This window comes from Alosa alosa, chromosome 21 (assembly GCF_017589495.1).
Source record: "Alosa alosa isolate M-15738 ecotype Scorff River chromosome 21, AALO_Geno_1.1, whole genome shotgun sequence".
In the NCBI taxonomy this organism is placed as follows: domain Eukaryota; kingdom Metazoa; phylum Chordata; class Actinopteri; order Clupeiformes; family Clupeidae; genus Alosa; species Alosa alosa.
The window spans coordinates 22545530-22551841 of record NC_063209.1 but is presented as its reverse complement, the minus strand read 5'-3'; the positions used below and the strand labels follow the sequence as shown (position 1 = coordinate 22551841).

Below are 6312 nucleotides of genomic sequence, written 5' to 3'. Positions count from 1 at the left end.
AGTATTAGGCTGTGGAAGGACTCTAGTGATGAGGTCTGGTGATGGTGGCTGAGTTTCTCTACATCCTTCAGGACTCTCTTGTTGAGCAGTATTTTCTCAGCTTCATGAAGTGCAACTGATCCTTCAGTAAAATAAGAACACGTGGTGAAATATCAACCCCCCTGCATCACAACAAAAGACTGGAAAAATGTAATACTCGATTTTCTGAGTAAAGATAATTTGGAACATACCAGGTTGTAACCATTTGCTAGGGTCCCTTGAGACGTGGTCGGGATGCAGACATTTGGGGAAAAGGGGGTCTTCATGAACATGAACATTTTGAAGGTGGTTTAGCAGTGATGTCCATTTTGCCACCTTTTCTGGTCCAGTGCTTGATGACGTGGCACACCAGTAGACATGGTTTTTGATGCTCTGTAGCCACTTCTTCAGAACATCAGTCTTCATTGTGCGAAGCTTTCTCAAGTTTCTTGGACAAACCTGTTTACCACACACACTGATTATACAATCTGTTAATTGCTAACTTCAAAGTTTAGGATATGAATTAGGAAAACACTTTACCTTTCTCAAAGTGGCAAACGTCATAGAACTGAGTTACGCTGCGTTCCCTCAGAAATTTCTGGATCTGTGGATGACGGTCTGTCACAATGTAATCCACCTTCAATCCATTCGACTCCAGATGATCTAGGCATCTTTTCAGTCCTTCCTTCTCCATATGATAGCTGCCACCTACTTCATTGCTCTGGTAGTGAATGGTCATTACAAACAAAACACATTAGACAAAATCACACACTTTTAAGATTCAAATTCAAACAAATCCAAAGAGAGAAACAAACCTGAACAAGTTGGATGTCCATAATGGTGTTACTCTCCAGATTCATTAGAGTGTAGCTGCCAAACTTTGCGGAGTGCCCTAAAAAAATGTATTACAGAGTGTGTAAAGCTTTTCAGCACACCATCAAAGGATGTCATATGATTCAGAATGCAAACTAATAATTTAGTTGCCAGACTATTTCAAATTTCTACAAACCTGGAGAATCAGCCCTCATGTCTCCTCCTACTGCAACCACCCCACCAAGGTGCAATTGATGCTGGAAATGACTCTGCTGATCCATCTTCCACTTATGATTAACAATAGCCGGTTCCATGTAATTCCTTGCATGCCTTCTGAAGGTGTCATACTGAAATATCTGGAGTTGCATGGCCTTGCACAGCTTTAAAGAAAAGACAAATAAGAGGCGTTTTAGACCAGTTTAGTTCATCACTAGAAAGATTCACATGTTTGAAATGGTAAAATGCTTACCTTTTCCAGTTGGATGAAGGAGGTCCCTGTAAAGTAGGTAGCTGCAGAAAGTTGTAGGTTGCCGACAGGGGTACTTCCAACCATGGGCTGACTCTCCCACTCTCTGAAGTAACTGCAGTGTGGACATCGCTGAGTGAAAGCCACATAGGTTCCCATCCTTCGTCGTTGGAGATCACAGCTGTTTGAGGCAGCTTTCAAAAATCATGTGTGGACTGTGTCTCAAACCTAACAGATTAGAAACACAACATAATATTAGCTTTTAAATATGTTTTCTAGAATAATAGCAATGTTGTATCGCTGGTAACCATATACTGAAAACAGTAGCCAATACTGCTTTTAGTACAGCCAATACTAAACAGTAGCCAATGCTAAAAACTTACGAGATGTCAGATTCCTCTGTAAGTACAGAATCTCCAGGGTTGTAAGTAGAGTCCAGAGGCTCCTTATGAAATTCATTTGAGGAGTCGCTCTCCTCCAACTCAAGCCGTGGTCTCTTGCTAGGTCGACAGCCCGGGCCCTTTATTGGTGTAGACGCCAGTGGTGAGTCTATACCAGAAATGATTCCAGTGCCTACACTGAGAAGGCAGCTTTGTCTGGATACCTACGAATAATATAGACAAATCTTATTAGAAAATAAAAAAATAATTCAGCTGATGATTTTGTCCTGAGTACTGAAGATATAATACAGAGTAGACCTTGGTTAACAACTACATCACACAATACCTTTGCTTCTCATGTGTGCCGTTTTCAGCGATCCCATGGACAACTGTGTGCCGACTGAAGTCGTCTTCAATGGCGCACTTTGTACTCCCACAGAATGCATTCCCACGGTGTTACTTGTCTGGGTTCCCGCTGAGGAGAGTCGGTCTGAGATCCGACGTGCTGGAAGGGGCTGTATGGGGCACTGGAGTCCTGTAATTATAACACCAAAATCTGTCACGAAAATAATTTTATACAACCTAACAGTTAACATCTGAAACAAAAACTATAACCATTCAACCAAATAGTACCCCTCACATAGCTAACGTTAATTGTCCGTAGACGGACTCTGTTACCGTTTAGAATTTGTTTGAGATCCCCCGCGAAAACTAACGTTAACTTATAACGTTAGGCTACAAATAGCACCAGTGACAAATTAATCAGCCTTGCGTCAAGACTACAGACTGAATTCGCTCTACTTCAACATGGTAGCCTCACTATCAGAGCTAACTGCTACACATTGGTTTAATTATACCACTGAGCTTGCTTTTAAGCTACTGTAATTACACCTTTGCTCAGCTCAGACCACGAACTTAGTCAGCCTCTAGCACTAGCAGTTAGCTATCTCCGCTCGCAAGCTTGTAGGGTTAATTACCCCAACTAACGTCAACCTTACACACTTTTGTTAATATCACAAAAGGTTTACTTACATGTCGAGCGACATCTTCACCCATGGGGCCACACAAAGTTGGAAATGACGGCTTCAGCGAAAGTTCTACTAGGAAGACTCGTAGTGTAGCTTACTCCTCTCATGCTTACACGGAGCCAATCTTAGCGTTGCCTACTTTCGGGAAAGCCCTGCAATCTGATCATTCACTCAATCAGCGCTAGCCTATAGGAATTCAGTGGGCTCTTTAAATATGTACCACCTAACACTGCTTCTGCTTCTCAGTACGCTGACTTTGACGTCCTAGCTCAGGCTTCCGCGTGGACCTGGGCTCTTTGCATTTTTACATTAAGCCCTTCTGCCCTCAGTGGCGTTACTTGTTACAATCCTACGCTTTCGTTGCTGCGCTTGTTCAGACCTGTCGTCCTTCAGTCAGGGGCCACTGCATGTCGCCTTCATCGCTAATCTCTGCCTATCGGAGCCAGTCACGCCACGCTGTTGCAGCCTTCAATTCACGATAACCTACTGCCGGGTCGCCGTCCCTCGCGCCAAACTCCGTTGCAGGCCCATGTCGTTTTCGGCAACAATTTCTCAAGCTTCAGCGTCTGGTTGGTAAGGTTATCGTGCTCTCTTCCCAAGCTCCTCGAGCTGGACTACACTCTACCCACAGTCATGCAACCTGCTTGCCAACGATATTCGGGCGGGCAGCAAACAAACTGACTTGTCTGACACGGTTTAACTTTCACTTAAGCCTCCTTACATAATTCCTGCTGATTTTATAATCCTTTAAGATGTGTGCTGTAAATTACTGGCCTGCACCCACGCTGCCGTTGAACCCAACCCTGTATTAAGACCTGTTTAATAGATGTTCTACACTCACTGTGGTTATCTCGATGTCTACCTTTGGTTGGCGTCGTCCAAACCAGTTGTCTTTTTGTGTAGCCTCTTAATTTGCCTCGCTGCTGGATTGGGCTGCATAGGCTTTAGGCTAGGCTACTTTCGTCTGCTGGACCTTCGGTTCAGGTATCACTCCTTGTGCATGGCTGCGGGAAGCCAGTTCATCGTTGCATTCGTTTAATCATCTGGGATTGCGTCCCATACCTTCTGCGAGGAAGTCTACACGGCCTTCCTCGGGTGATTCTCTGCATGCACTTGCCGTTGCTCAAACTACTCTCAGCTACCGCTGATCTGTCATGTCCCAGGTATGCCGTGACGTTCTCGGCTATCTGGGTTCTCAATTTTGGGGGGTCTTACACCAAAGCTCGAACCAAAATGACGGCACGCCGGCCCATGGTTATCAATTGCCAGTATGTCACACAAGCTATTATCTAGGCAATAATAGGTGTTTTCTTTTCAATGCCCGTATTATGTCAGTGTTCATGAGCTGGCACCACAGTGTGGGCTCATGCCCACATGGTTGAGCTTTTAATTAAGAAGCTGTGTCATTTGTGTATAACATATCCTTCTAGCGTCTTTTGTATGTTTAAAATGTCTTTTCTGATTCCGTATCATGTATTGGGTTCCTAGGAATTCTATGGCAGGCCTCACTTTGCTCACTGCCACCAGTGGGTCGCTTCAGCACTCCATATATTGGTGTTAATGGTTACCGGCTGTTCATGATTATGTCGGCAATTTTACATTTCGCTAGTTGTGGTTTAAGTGGTGGCCTATGCTGGAAGTTCGTTGATCACGACTACCAACTTAGCCGTTGGCTGGTTGTTTTACCGATGACGATGCTACATGTCGCCTGTCTAACCACTCATTCCTTCTCGCAGGTCAAACGGAGCAGTCCATCATCACTGGCAGACTCAAGTCTCCGCACCCTTCATGCACTCTCTTTAGACACAACGGGTCTCTGCGTGTCCGATGTGATTTCAGCCCATCTAGTCAATGCCATCAGTCACATTGATTGCTGCCGAATTGCCGTTTTAGCAGGATCCTCTGCAAATAATGTGTACTCTAATTTCCATTCTCCTATTTTGCCTTTGGCTGTTTTGTTTTTTTGCAGATATGCTCACCCGGGGAGGACGGAAAGTTCCTTTTACATTCTCCTCCCAATCTTTAATTTGCTAACCCTGCAGGTGCATCATACCTCCCCTCTTCTGTTGAGGGGATGCAGTTCGTCAATGGAGAAGCAGTTCCACATATCACACTAACATCTACTTTCTTACAGGGATGGCAGGCGGTTCACGGAATCAATGCAATCGTGTGGATCATGTTTCCAGTTCATACTGGAGGGGGGTTCCTTTCACAAATCTCCCGGTAGGCATATCTCCTCCCAAAAACTCTTTAATCCCAGCACTTATCACCCTAGAACTGCAGGTGCATCATACCTCCTCATTGCCCTGGCATTGTGGGAGAATTGTTTTAGCTTTAACCTGTTTGCCGTCACGTTGGTCTAGGTTGCCCTAGACGCTGGTTGCCCAGCTCACTGTCCAGGTTGCCTTGGGCGCCGTTGCCCGGCTCATGGCCTTCGCCTAGGTTGCCCTAGGCGCCGGTTGCCCAGTTTGGTCCAGGTGGCCCTGGATGCGGTTGCCTGGCCATCATGTCTGTCTGGGTTGCCCTGGACGCTGGTTGCCCAGCTCATGGTTCAGGATACCGCTATACGGTCAATGTTAACTTCCTGAATCCGGACTTCGACGCAATTGGATGACACTACGTCTGTCATCTGTTTAGATCGCCTCTGGCCCGCTATATCAGCTACACATATATTGGTTCCCCGCGATGCAAGGGTCAAAAGTTACGTGCATCATACTCCTTGCCAGACTCGAGTCTCTCCCTGAGCAAACGCTTCCGTGAGAACTCTGGATTCTCAGGGTACATTGTCAGTCACTTTGATTAAAAATGTCCTGGCCACATGGAATGTCACGTGAATGCACACCCCTCCACTCACTCAGGGGCCAGTGCTTGGCGCATGACTAATATAATTTCTGCATCCAGTTGGGCGATATGTATTGCTTATTCTCTCCTCATTGCTACCTCTACTCATTGTCTCTCCAGTAGCCAGTTCTAAACTCTACTATCCTGCCACAGTGGTGCAGCTGGTATAGCAAGCTCGCGTTAAGTCATTCTCAGAGCTCCTCTGCACTCTGAGATGCATAAGCACCATGGTGGTACCCCCCAGCACTCATCTGTTCGTTGTCTCGTCATATTTCAGTTACATATGTTTCTTCCTCCTGTCACATACAGGCATGAATTGTCCTGAAGTCCTTTGTTCACGCTTCGCAAGGTCATGCTTCCCTCGCATTACTGATGCTGCTCATCTTATTTTGGGGGCTTTCCAAGAGCAGGTGCTAAGGTGTAGCTCACACGCATCCATCTTGGCCTTGGGTCTGCAGCTCAATGCATTCATCTCACTCTAGCCGCTGCAGGTGAGCTATCGAACCAGAACACACATCTGGCTTCACAAGCACTAGTCTTCTACAAAACTAGTCATAATGCTTATCTATCCTAAATATTAAACCACATGACTTCGATGTGAATATGCTCAAGCACCCATATCAACCAACTCATTGCTCTGGTCCCAAGCATCTGCAACCACAAGCTCTATTCCCCTGCATTGATCCTGAGTACATCATGTTTAACCTTTTTAACCCTAACCATGTTTTGCTTCCCTGGTCCCCGTTCACTACCTTAAACTACGCTC

General features: G+C 45.6%; 1 long non-coding RNA gene across 1 annotated transcript; it reads right to left on the bottom strand.

The window, feature by feature from the left end:
- Nucleotides 1-651: 651 nt before the first annotated feature.
- On the bottom strand, nt 652-1117 carry LOC125286700. The gene is made up of 3 exons (XR_007192225.1): nt 1028-1117; nt 834-910; nt 652-739 (listed from the first exon to the last, which is right to left on the bottom strand). It is a non-coding gene; the product is annotated as an uncharacterized LOC125286700 (long non-coding RNA).
- Nucleotides 1118-6312: the final 5195 nt, after the last annotated feature.